The sequence below is a fragment of the Ambystoma mexicanum genome, chromosome 2q (assembly GCF_040938575.1).
Source record: "Ambystoma mexicanum isolate Mex_15411 chromosome 2q, UKY_AmexF1_1, whole genome shotgun sequence".
NCBI classification, from domain to species: Eukaryota; Metazoa; Chordata; class Amphibia; order Caudata; family Ambystomatidae; genus Ambystoma; species Ambystoma mexicanum.
This window is the reverse complement of record NC_090924.1, coordinates 516,194,165-516,208,751: the sequence shown is the minus strand read 5'-3', so window position 1 is coordinate 516,208,751 and position 14,587 is coordinate 516,194,165.

Here is a 14,587-nt window from a genome sequence, read left to right as displayed (position 1 = left end):
TGAAAGGGTATGTTTGTAGTATAGGGCCGGTGGATCCTGGGGGTTCAGGACTGTGGTGTTTTAACATTTTATTGTGCAGTGTCTCTCACACTCATGGGCATGACTGTTTGGCTAGCAAATGCCCCTACTTCCACACAGCATCTTTCCTCCTGCATTGCAATCGAGCAGATACAACCGCCGACTGAAAGCACTGATAGACCCTGAACCTTCTCTGCTCAAAATGGAGTTAGTCATCGGGTCTGATTTCTCCCCTGCTTCCACTGAAACCATTCTCCTCCCACTCACATGCCCCTACCCCAGCTAACCCACATGCTTCCCTCGTTTCCCCTACAATGCCTTGCCACCCTATTCGATGTAATCTGGGTAATCTGGCCTTAGACAATACAGCTTAGCACTCGCTCTCCTTCTCCTCTTCTCCTAACGTCTTGCTTTCCTCCCTGCCATTAGCCTCCATCTGTACATCGCTTTAGAAAACGCTTCTGTCTGGGCCCTGTCAAGTGCCATGTAATCAACTATACATACTCACGTTTGCACAGTTTTGAACGAACAACACAGGTGGCAGCTTCACATCATCGACAAATCTTCATGGCCATTCACCACATTCAACTCCCCGTGCATGACATCCATCAAATGCATCTCAGCGGTCTGCCCATTTACACCAATCCAGCCCACAACCTTTCACCTAAAGTACCATTGTCCTCTGCCCCTCTCACTACCTTGACCTCAGGAAGATTTTAATGGCAAAGTTTCTGAATTCACATCCTTTGCAGCCACTGTCTGAAGTACCAATGCCAACTACCTTAGTGACTCCAAACTTCCTGCTGACTCATCCAACAATACCTTTATAAACTCTATCATGGAATTCATCACTTTGAATCTCACATATTCACACCTATCCTCTCTAATGATATTATCAGTCGTACTGCCATCTCAGCCACAATCTCACTTACCTGTCTAGTCCCATCCTCTCTGGACTGGACCATTATGTCATCCTATTCAACAGCCCTCACACAAAGGCCTGCCAAAGCCTCTACAAATCACTAAAGTAGTAGAAGGGGCCCTCCTTTGTCTCCATCAAACTTTTGACAGGTGGACACGCCCCCTGTTTACGATCTTAGTCCCTCCCCCTTTTGATAGGTTTGATATAAACAATATAAATTTTATATAAAAATGATATCAACTTTTACATTTTATATCATTTGATACACGTGAATATACATTTTAAATAAAAAATCTAGATGTTGCTTGGTCAAGCACCGAGAGCGAAGTGAGCTCTAAAGACACGGACTGTGAATCTAGGGTTTTTAGAGTGACGCAGTGATGACGTCATAGGGGGCTCCGTCCCGGGGTGATAGGAAGCAGATGTACATTTGATATCAGGTTAATTAGCCTCCCAACATTTTTAATAGCAATTTTATTGAATCCCAATAATTTATGTATAAACTTTATATACATTTTATATTATTTTTATATAAAGATGTGTGCTTTTGATAAGAACCCCAGTATTTGTTATATACATGTTCTATATTTTAAGAATCCCAAGAATGTTTGATATACATTTTGATCTAAAGGGGTGACCCATAGGCTATAATGGTGTGGTGGAGGGCTTACAACCCTGATATATAGCATTTGTGGTAGGCCTTGGAAAAATGGGCACTCTTTCAGCTTTCCAGGGGCTATTCAGGAAACGCTGATTATAAACAGCTACAGTTAAAATGACGGGAAAAACACCCCTGAAAGCCCTGGAACTTCCAAGGATAGTTATACCCCTTATTGTCTCAAGATAAGGCAAGACCCCTTATTGATTCACGAGGCTGCTTAAGACTTGATGGCGGAACGCAAGGCCGGAGTTCTCTGTGAGAACATATGGACACTCTTTGTCGGCGGCGAGCCGCCATTCACTGTTCTGGCTATGGGCACTCAATTGGAGACTGCATTTAAAACATTAAGGAGCATGTGCCCATAACAGTTGCTAATCTGGAAATGGCGACCTGGAATGGCAATGACGTGGTTCTGGAGCAGCCGCGGGTTATAGTACCGGGGCGACCATCCACAGCCGATGTGGGTTCTGAAGACAGTAGATATGAATCTATGCTTCTGCAGGCGGCCATGATGCCGGGGAGTGACTACTTCCCACTGGAGCATCGGAAAAAAAAAGGGGGGCCCAAGCCCCCTTGGCTATCGGACAACCTATTATCCGGTGGGTATATTTTAAAGCGATTGTTTGTATTTTGCAGGGCATAAGAACTAACTATAGTTAAAATCATTCATCTGTTTTGTTTACAGACTCCAACCAATAAAGTGGGCTGCATTGAGTAGAGTCATTCTGTAGCAGAAACTATCAATATTGTGCTTGCTGTTCAAACCAAATTGAAAACCCAGTGTATTGTGATAATAGTCTGTGTAAGGACTGTGCTAATGGAGACCGGTAGTATTAAAATGATACGGCCACATCGGCTGTGACCTGGATTGATATTCTGGTCATACAAGGTTTCACGGCCATAGTGGTGAAACGTGTTTAAAACAACACTTTCACAGATGGTGCATAGGACAGAAAATTGATGATCACACAGAGGATGCTTAGGAGTGTTTGGAAATATCTTATATGGATAATTTGCTGCCTAAAATATGTCACATGTTGATCTCTAAACGTCTTGTAGAAATGATGTGAGTGATGCAGCCGCTAACACAGCTAAGGGTTGTCGTAGGGACTGAATGATGCGTATTCAGAACATTGTGGGCTATACAATCGGCGAATAACCCCCTTTTGAAAATGAAGCAGTTTAGACGGGGGTGTCTGATGTGTGTTAGAAGCATCATTGAGAAAACAGTTTGTAAGTGGAAGAATAAAGTATATCAAAGACAGTATGGTAGAGCAATGTGCATGGGGCCCCGTAAACTGACCTACGAGGATTCAGATTGTAGATGTTTTCATATGTATTTGCGCTTATTTGCAGGAAATAAAAAATGAACACCTGTTGTAAAGTGATCAATTGAATGTGAGACCCGTCACTAGAAGTCTACAACGATTATTGCTGGATTAAAAAAATATGTATTTATTGTTTGCTTGTTAGGTGCCAAAACTGCAAATGAATTCTGTTTCAAAGTGTATCTACTTAAAGAGCACCTGAGTACTATATGTGCATGACTGCTGTGTTATCTGGAAGCACCAATGGAGATATACAGAAGGGAATTTAACAATCGTTTATGTATCGCAAACGTAGGCGTCAACTTCAGCCACCTACTAATGGACAACTTCTGGCAGAAACACCACAAAGGGGCTTTTTGCAACTTGAGGTCGCCGGTGGACCCCTCTTTGCGATTGAATGCGGCCAACCTGCAACAGAGTTTTTGATCCGTTAAAGGACAGTGGCTGTTTGACAGAGAACTTTATGCATTTTTGTCAACTGTTTCTCTATTATGTATGTTTGCTTATCGACGCGGTGAAAGATGGACTGTCTCTGAAGTAATTGCTGATACATCGGAATTTGTAGTTGATAGGATCGTCGTGCAGCATCTGATAACCCAAACTATTGTGAGCAAGATATCAATAAAAATAAATGTTTTAAATGTTAATGAAAATGTTTTGTTTATAATACATAGTTGTGTCTTTATGTGCAACGGTTATGGGGTGAGCATGTCCGGACATGAAGCTGTTGGAAATATATTATGACAAAGGGTTGCCAAGAGCTTGTAGCATCATCTGCGAAAATAAAAAAGCCAGCATTTGAAACAAGGACAGAGTTCTACTCTCTGTCTTAACTTATACAGTGTGATTACAGACCGGCATTACACTTCTGAATGAAATAAAAATAATTTGAAATCAACAAGCGATGTGTGTTATTATACATAATAAATAGGACCATGTAATAAAGAACCAGACCGTTTTATGACTTGTAAAGATATTTTATTTATAAAAAGATATATGTAATACATAAAGGGAAAAAAATGTTATGCACAAACAGTTCAATGCAGAGAGGAAAAAAAGTTACAAGTGTAAAAGCAATTTAATGCAAAAGGAAAAATAAACATGTACATTCAAATACCCAACTCACAGACACTCAGCTAGTATGGATGCTTCACATGTGGGGCATAAATAATTTAGAGATCGAGGGATTGCCGGGGTGCTGTGGAAGAGTTAGGGGGTGGGTAAGAGTTTAACATCCAAAATATTGAATAGCCATAGGGGTGCGTCAACAAGCCTGGTGCCAGCGATCCTTTATTAAACACAACACTGAGCGTCTTTTGTAGAGTGATGGTGCTAATTTCCCACCGTTTTGTATTGCGCACTATACATATGTGTATAGTGTATGTGTAACGATCATAGACTGTGGTGTGTTACACGCAGTTTCCTGCACAAAGGATCGCACCACATCTTTTAAACAGTCAAAATGTATCGCAACAGTGTTGTTAACGTTCAGTGTTATACCTTTCACCTTCATACTGACAGCCCCTTGAGATGTATGATAGGCGTATGTTTTGGGACCCACGGATACAAATTCCACAATGTATTTGCCGGAAGCTAGCTCTGAAGTTAGATCCCCTAGATAATTGCCAGTGGGTGGGTTGACATCCTCGGGGCAGCTGACAAAAATAATGCAATCAGTGTCATGGTACAGAACCTGTTCTTGCAATTGTTCCATCACAGCAAACAGTTTAAGCGAGTGTGAGCGATTCTGAACATGGCAATAAATATGTGTGTGTTGTCTGAAGTTGTTGGATATTCCACTGTGTAGCACCAGCACTAACAAGCCGTTTCATTGTCTATGAACATGCAGCTGCTCACGTCGTTAGAATTTTCACATAGATAGGCATGGAGCACATCGGGGTCTGTGATGATGGTTGTGTTGGGCAAATTAACTCTTTGCGCAAACTTACCCCTCAACAAATTAAGGCATAGTTTTGACAACTACCACCAAGCAGGGTTGTCATTGATGTGTTCCATATGCAAGTGTATGCCCTGATGTTTAACATGATCATCTATGCAGGCGTGTTTAGCAGCATCGTCCACACAAACGACAGGAAAGCCAGAGGTTTCCTGTTTCTGCTGTAGGAACATGCAGACATAATCTCAGAAGAGATTGTGGGTGATTGTTTTAAAATGCCATATTTTGTGTATGCACCTGTCATGATTCCTGCCCCTCATGTCCCCAGCCCTCCAAGATGTCAGGCTGGAGCCAGGCCAAAATCACTTACATGGCCCTCAAGGGCCTCTCCATCCCTCCAAAGACCCACTTGGAGTCAGACTTGGCACTTGTGGCACCAGACTCACTCACTCCCATAGGATAAGATTGGGGATTGGACTTGTAGTGCATTGATGGGGACAAGATGGATGCCCCCACATATTTCAGTTCCCAGAACTGCAAGTGCGGTCTAGTCTTTTGGGTGTGGGTCAGCCCAGAGGCACCTGGGATACCCAGAGACTATTTAAGCCACACCCAGGCTGAGAAACATGCTTTGCGTTTTCTGCACCTGCAGCGTGACACTCGCCGTGTTCGGATCGGTCTCCAGTAGGCCTGCATCTTTCTTCTGCGCTCAGCTCCTGCAAGAACACCGTTAGGAACAGCCTCACCTTGCGGCGCTTCTGCCCATCAGTCATCGCTCCTTCTGTTCTGCGGGCATCTTCGGCAGTGTCATTCCCATCCCGGCACGCCCTTCCTAAGGAAAAGGGAAAAGAACAGAAAAAAGGCATTAGTAAGTATTCTGCAAATCTTCGCTGATTTTTAAATACTGTACGAGCTTCAAACGCTTACCTGAATCCCAGCCATTCTGGGGGAACTCTGTCTCCGGAACATCTCATCCATCTGCAAGAGGGAAAAGACACTCCAGGTTAGCGTGGAAACATTTAGAGGCGCCACGTACCGCGCTTACCCACCGCATTTGTTCTTCATAACCGGCATCCACGCTGAAAATGTCGTGGCACCTAAAAGACACAGAAAAAGAACTCAGCTCAATGCAAATACGAAAGGGGTGCATCGCGCATCGCGCTCTCACTCACCTTCAGCGCTACTCATCTCAGCAGCACGCCGCCATCCCCGGACGCCGGCCATCATCTAAGGAAGGAAAGGAACGAAGTTAGAGAACTGTTCAAAAGACTCATTATACTTACCTGTCGGACTCTTGCCAGTGAAGTAACTAGGCAGCAACGAGCCTGCATCAATCAGCGCGCCCCTGCGCTGAAGGCAGGACGGAGAGCACACTATCCAAGAAAACAATGTGAGCTGTGGATCAAAGGGAAGGGTTGGACCTCGGGGAAGAAGGGGTTCAAGCACACATACAATAGGGAGTTAAACTCTACCAATCCTGTGTTTCAGGCCCAGTCTCCAGTGGAATAGCCTCCAGGGAAGGGTTCGAGGTCGTAAGAGGTCAGAAACAGGCTGAGTGACGTCCCCGTGGATACCAGGTGAGCATTACAGAACGCAAAGCCTCACATCAACATCCACCTGGGTGTCATGGAAACGTCAGAAACCGACCAGTTAGCCCACATGTTGGGGCAGCTACGTTCCAAAGTACATGCAGCCAGGCAGGAGACCAACACCCTGAGGAGAGAGCTGATAGTAGCCAAAGAATGCACTGATGATTTAAGCCGGCAACTTCTCCAGTCACAAGCAGGGCATGCACCATTGCCGGGAAGCGTGCCCTCGATGCCAGCGCCATCAGCCAATCCCGTTCAGATAACCCGTCCTGGGGCAGTTCCCTTGGCCCCACCCAAACGATTTACGGGGGATCCCAAGAGGTTTGCAACGTTCATGAACCAGTGCCGCCTGCACTTCCTTTGTAGGCCAGTGGCCTTTCTGAATGACCAATCACGGGTCGCTTTTGTGCTATCCTACCTGAGTGGTAGCGCCGCGGACTGGTCTGTACCCTTTGTGGCCCAAGACGATCCTTTGCTGCATGACTTCAGGGGCTTTCAGGAGGAGATGGAAAAGCTGTTCGCCCGTCGTACTCATGGGCAGGTATTAGACAACGAACTTCTGTCCCTACGCCAAGGGAATCAAGACCTATTAACATACATAGCCACGTTCAATAGACTCGTAGTTGAAGCAGAATGGCCAGTGGAAAAGAGAACCACGTTATTTCATCGAGAGTTGCGGGGGGAGCTCAAGGATGTTCTCGCACAAGTAGTGAACCCCCCGTAAGACTGCTCAGAATTCATTGACCTTGTTGTTCAACTGGATCATAGGTTGCAGGACCGAAGAGCAGATCGAACCAGACCGGACCCTCGCCCTATGTATGTGCGTTCAAAGGACAATACTGCCCGAACAACTGAAGGTTCAGGAGAACCAATGCAAATCGGGGGGGGTCAGATCGCCCTTGGCTTAAAGTGGAAAGGGATAAAAGGAGACAGCAGCAGTTACGTCTGTACTGTGGAAGGTCAGGTCATTTCCTTAAAGAGTGCCCTGTGAAGCCACTGAGGAGGACAGTAGGGGCCACAGACAAGGAAGATACCACCAAGGAATCAGAAAACTCCCCAGCCCGGCAAGTGTAGGGGTCCACTTGTCGAGCAAAGAAAGTGAACTACAGACCTCCCATTTTGCACTATCTGTGGTCTTGATCAATCACCAACAACCATCTCGGATCCACGCAGTAAGAGCGTACATAGACAGTGGAGCCGTTGGAAATTACATCGACCATGATCTTGCGGCAAAGATGGGGCTTCCGTTACGCCCTAAATCAACCACCGACACTGTTACCACTGTCGAAGGCACGGAAATAGCTTCTGGTCCAGTATCCCAATGCACTGCAGCTTTAACCTTTCTGTGCCAGGATGGACACCAAGAATCTATCATTTTCGACCTCATTAAGGCACCACAGTTCCGGTGGATTTTGGGAATGCCAGGGTTGGTAACTTACAATCCTCTATTCGATTGGCGAGCAAAAGAATTGGCCGTTCCCGAGACTTGCGCCCACACATGTTATCGCCAAGAGAAACAACCAATAGACACCAGAACCTCCACGCTTGTGACTGTGGCAATCGGCACCCTACCAAGTGAATACCTGGAATTTCAAGATGTCTTTCAGAAAGAACAGGCTAATACCCTGCCACCGCATAGACCATACGATTGCCAAATCGACCTGATACCCGGCGCACAAATCCCTTGTGGGCGAATTTATGCACTTACGGAACCAGAAAACCAGCACCTGAAGGCCTATCTTGACCAATACCTGGCCAACGGGTTGATCCGCCCCTCGAAGTCTCCAGCAGCCAGTCCCCTATTCTTCGTACCGAAAAAGGAGGGGGACTTGAGAACGTGCATAGACTATCGCGCACTGAACCAGATTACCGTAGAAAATCACTACCCCCTGCCACTGATCCCTGAATTGCTTGATCAAGTCAAAGATGCCCAAATCTACACAAAACTAGACCTGAGGGGGGCATATCACCTTGTTCGCGTAAAACAGGGGGACGAATGTAAAACTGCTTTTCGCACCAAATACAGCTTATACGAATATCAAGTAATGCCCTTTGGCCTTTGCAACGCGCCTGCTGCATTTCAATACTTCATGAACGATGTCCTACGGGAATTGATTGATGTCTGTGCTCTAGTGTACATCGACGATATCCTAGTATATTCTGCATCAAAGCAGGACCATGTTAAACACGTCCGATCTGTATTGGAGAAACTCCGTCAACACCAGCTTTACGGCAAGCTCAAAAAGTGCTCATTCCACGTCTCCGAGGTGGAATTCCTGGGCTTTATTCTCAGCCCAACTGGAATCCGAATGGATGTACACAAGGTAGATGCTATCCTGAACTGGCCATCCCCAAATTCATTCAAGGGGGTTCAAAGTATGCTGGGTTTTGCAAACTTCTACTGCCGGTTCATCCCAGGATTTTCGCAAATCGTGCATCCCATCACGTCATTACTAAGGAAAAGCAACAAAAAGTTCCAGTGGACAACTGAAGCCGAGGAGGCTTTCCAGGAACTCAAAGCAAGATTCACATCTGCCCCAATCTTACGCCACCCTCGCCCTGATCTCCCATACCCCGTGGAAACGGACGCCTCAAGCATGGCTATCGGAGCCGTCCTCTCAGAAAAAGGACCCCGAAACGGGCCAGTTACACCCTGTTGCCTTCTGGTCGTGTAAATTCACACCGCCTGAACGCAATTACGCTATCACAGACAAAGAACTCCTGGCCATTAAGTCAGCCTTTAAGGCATGGCGGCACTACCTCTTGGGCGCCAGACACGCAATCACCGCAATAACTGACCACCGGAACCTCCAGTACCTAAAAACTGCGAAGGCCCAATCCTCACGACAACTACGTTGGGCTCTTTTTTTTTGCTGAATATGACTACCTGATTACATTTCGACCAGGGGTGAAAAACGGGAAGGCCGATGCCCTTTCCTGTATGGGGGTGGAAGAGCAAGGGTATCAGACCCCTGACCCAATAGCAATCATCCCGAGTGACAAGCTCCTAGGAGTCACAGCAACCATAACTCAGAAAGAATTACATGAAGAAATCCAAAACCTGATGAGTCCGGAGCAATTACAAGCGTGGAGTGCACAAGGAGAACATTACATGACAAAAGATCAGTTGCCCTACTTCAGGAATCATTTATTCTTACCAAACCAAGAACTACGAGAACAAGTCATGTCCGGTTATCATGATTCCTTGATCGAGGGCCACCCCGAAATCGCTAAAACCCTAGCCAAAGTAAAACGAAATTCTTGGTGGCCCACGTGGCGTAAAGACATTATCCAACTCATCCTATCTTGTGGAGTGTGTGTTCAAAACAAGTCATCCAAACAGAAACCGGCTGGGCTATTACAACCATTGGAAATCCCACCAGCACCCTGGCACACGTTGTCCCTCGATTTTATTACTGACTTACCACCCAGTCAAGGGTTTAACACTATTCTTGTGGTCGTGGACCTATTTTCAAAAATGGCACATTTCATTCCTCTTAAGGGGCTCCCAAATGCTTCCACTCTGACAAAGGTATTTCTTGAAGACATCGTACGGCTCCATGGGTTTCCTTCAGTTTTGGTCTCAGACCGAGGTACTCAATTCGTATATAACTTCTGGAGAAAATGCTGCTCTATGGCCCAGATCGACATCCGGCTATCCACCAGTCACCATCCCCAAACGGATGGTCAAACTGAGAGGACAAATCAGACGCTCGAGCAGTATCTGCGTTGCATGTTACACCAAGCTAAAGGAAGCTGGTTCGACCTATTATGGATAGCTGAATATGCTTATAATAATTCCCTACACACCAGCACTGGGCAGACACCCTTTTATACCATGTATGGCAGGCACCCACGTACTTCTGAGTTGGACGTTACTACAACCCTGGAAATGCCAGCAGTCAAAACCTTGCACACAACCATTTCTCAAACCTTTAAAAGGGCAGCTGAACACCTACTTCAAGCTAAGAATTGCCAAAAGAAGTTTGCTGATCAACACTGAGCAAAGGCCCCCCAACTAACAAGTGGGAGACAAAGTCTAGCTGGCGTCTAAATACATGTCCATTAAAGGAGCCCGAACTTTCCGTCCAAGATACCTGGGTCCATTCACCGTCACCTTCGTGATAAATCCTGTGGCAGTCAGACTAGCTTTGCCGTCAAACATGCAAATTCATCCTGTGTTCCACATGTCTCTCCTTAAACCTGTTCAACCTGGGACCCGGGTAGCAACGCCACCGCAGCCAGTAGTAGTCACCGGGGAGACAGAATTGGAAGTCAAGGACATCCTAGATTCGAAGTACGTCAGATCCAAATGATACTACTTAGAAACTGGAAGGGGTATGGTCCACAAGACAGGACATGAGAGCCTTGTGAGTACATCCATGCACCTTGCTTGCTTAGACGATTTCATCAAAACCATCCAACCAAACCAGGACCAGACAGAAGAGCCACCTTGAGAGGGGCCTTGGGGAGGGGGGGAGTGCTGTCATGATTCTACCCCTCATGTCCCCAGCCCTCCAAGATGTCAGGCTGGAGCCAGGCCACAATCACCTACATGGCCCTCAAGGGCCTCTCCATCCCTCCAAAGACCCACTTGGAGTCAGACTTGGCGCTTGTGGCACCAGACTCACTCACTCCCATAGGATAAGATTGGGGATTGGACTTGTAGTGCATTGATGGGGACAAGATGGATGCCCCCACATATTTCGGTTCCCAGAACTGCATGTGCGGTCTAGTCTCTTGGGTGTGGTTCAGCCCAGAGGCACCTGGGATACCCAGAGACTATTTAAGCCACACCCAGGCTGAGAAACATGCTTTGCGTTTTCTGCACCTGCAGCGTGACACTCACTGTGTTCGGATCGGTCTCCAGTAGGCCTGCATCTTTCTTCTGCGCTCAGCTCCTGCAAGAACAAGAACACTGTTAGGAACAGCCTTACCTTGCGACGCTTCTGCCCATCAGTCATCGCTCCTTCTGTTCTGCGGGCATCTTTGGTGGTGTCATTCCCATTCCAGCACGCCGCTTCCTAAGGAAAAGGGAAAAGAACAGAAAAAAGGCATTAGTAAGCATTCTGCAAATCTTCGCTTATTTTTAAATACTGTACGAGCTGCAAACTCTTACCTGAGTCCCAGCCACTCTGGGGGAACTCTGTCTCCGGAACTTCTCATCCATCTGCAAGAGGGAAAAGACACTCCAGGTTAGCGTGGAAACATCTAGAGGCGCCGCATACCGCGCTTACCTACCGCATTTGTTCTTCATAACCGGCATCCACGCTGAAACCGTTGCGGCACCTAAAAGACACAGAAAAAGAACTTCGTTCAATGAAAATACGAAAGGGGTGCATCGTGCATCGCACTCTCCCTCACCTTCAGCGCTACTCATCTCAGCAGCACGCCGCCAACCCCGGACGGAGGCCATCATCTAAGGAAGGAAAGGAACGAAGTTAGAGAACTGTTCAAAAGACTCATTATACTTACCTGTTGGACTCTTGCCAGTGAAGTAACTAGGCAGCAATGAGCCCGCATCAATCAACGCTCCCCTGCGCTGAAGGCAGGACGGAGAGCACACTATCCAAGAAAACAAGGTGAGCTGCGGATCAAAGGGAAGGGTTCGACCTCGGGGAAGGAGTTCAAGCACACAGAGACAATAGGGAGTTAAACTCTACCAATCCTGTGTTTCAGGCCCATTCTCCAGTCGAATAGCCTCCAGGGAAGGGTTCGAGGTTCTAAGAGGTCAGAACAGGCTGAGTGACGTCCCCGTGGATACCAGGTGAGCGTTGCAGAATGCAAAGCCTCACATCAAAATCCACCTGGGCGTCATGGAAACGTCAGCAACCGACCAGTTAGCCCACATGCTGGGGCAGCTACGTTCCGAAGTACATGCACCAGGTGAGCGTTACAGCACCCCAAGCGATATCCCTGTTTCAAAGCTTTCTGTAGCTCGATCGTACACCAAGTCCCTGTCAGCCTTCGCTCTTCATCTGTGTGCCTGCACCTGGCCTGTTTTGTCTCCACACATGTGCGGCAGAGTGGAAACATTAGTTTACCGTTGCATTTATAGGGTAACACGGGTATGTAAAGACCTCAGGGTGGGTAGACCTCACACCTGATTTTATACCAAAATACTGGTCTACACCGCCAAAATTCCTACAGATGATCTTGGGATGGCCCCCAGGATAGCATTTGTCATTATTCACAGAGGGATTTAGACTGGTAAAATCTAGGTAGTGCATGTGCTCACCCTCTGAGATGTGAGGATGTAACTTTAAAACATTTGTGCGACTGCAGTATAACACATGCATGGGGTTTACGGGGTCAGGCAGATCCCTCTTTTTAAGAAAACGGTACACATCAAGATTGTTCTGCACCATCGCCCGCCACTTGTGTTCCCAGATACTGACGGCGCAAACACCATGGCTGGCTAAGAAAGTCTGTTTCAACAGGGTGCGCCTATAGAGCTGTTCATAAGTAGTGCCCATCAAAGTATTAAAACCCCCGGTGCAGTAGCAATCGGGGCATCCGTGATAAAGCAGCCATTGAACCAATATTGACCGTAGCGTTTCTCACTGCCGCCAGTTAGGGCGTGTTGTAAAGAGATGTTTTCGGTCCCTCAGATGTTTAAGAGCCATTGAATTGATGCCATGGAATAACTTTTCTGCCACCGATGATATAAATACTGGAGGAGCAGCACGATTGTTTCAGGTTTTAAATATAGCTGTCTGTAGATCTGCATACAGCACCTACCAAACATAGTGCTTTGAAAAGGATCGACATATCACACGTGTATCCCACCCTTTATAGGTGTTTTACGATGAGTCATTTGAATGACCCCGTCCCTGAACAAATTACAAGCTTGTATTTGAATCTTGACATCTTCTTGACAGTAGGCCCTTAACTCTTGGAGAAAGTCAAACACGCCGTGTTCATTCGCCTTGTACCACACCATGAACTGATCTTTCTCGCTAGGCATCCTATATTGAATGCTGTATTCGTCCAGGGGTGGAATTGGGCCTGTGTAGTTCTGGTTAGCCACTGTGTTGAAAAGATGGGGAAAGAAACCCTTTGAACCGGGGAAACTAAAAGCTCTTGGGAGTTTGCTGTGTTTCATGGGGAAAACGTTCAAGGAGTCAAAAAAGCATATCTGTAGAGGTACCACAAACACAGCCATTATCTTAGCACCCTGGGATAAGTTTTACCTTCATTCTTTCCCAAACCAATTCTCACAACACAAAGCATCCATCATAACCTTTGGAATTATGTGCTAAAATGTATACCTCGGGAATTTGCTTGTTATAAAAGTGCTGACAAAAGCCGCCACACACAAGTTACCTGTAAATTCCCAAGAGCTGTCAACTGTTAGATGTCTGGCATAGATATAGTTTGGTTGCTGGGTTACATTCTCTTGGTGGGCCTCCATGTCATACACTATATCTACTCCTTAGTTTTATCTTGAGGTCTACCGGCCGTCATGTAGCACAGATGTTCATCCTTGTTGACAACAGAAACTTTACACACCCTACAGACTATTTTGCTACATTTGTGACTCTCAGGGGGACTTTTTTTGTAGGTGGGGCAGTCAATGCACGGTCCCCACAAGACCGACCCCAATGCCGCTTTCTGAATGTGTGTGTCTAGACATCTCTGAGACCTCACAAATGCGTGTCACCGGGGACATTTTGCAGGTTCTTCCTTAAGCATTTGTTATTCCTCTATTAAACACAGGCAACAGTGATACTGACAACTGTGTCTATCTTTGTTTTTGGAAATGAAGTGGCAGTGCTGACAAAGATGTTTAGCCCCCAGGAAACCTTTTAGATTGATTACACCATAGAGATGGTCGGCATGGTGTAAAACATACAAAGTGTTTCTGGCTTTGTTACCCATTAGTGGAAAATATTGCAACACGCCATTGTTAAAGGAAAGTATCTTGATCGGTCTATAAAAATATTCCTTAAAGAGAGACAGTTGTCCAAACCCTACCGGAGTGTCCGACGAGAGGCCGGCTCTTTGTGTACTTTTAGAGCTTTTGCATGTATATCGGCGTCTGTTATGCTCTGTGGTTCGATTAGACCTATGAGACTGGACGCCATGCATAAATTTAAGGGCCTGGATCAAAATTTAACAACCACCTGAATTTGGATTTTATGATGTGGCTGTGCAGAATTTTGCTTAAAG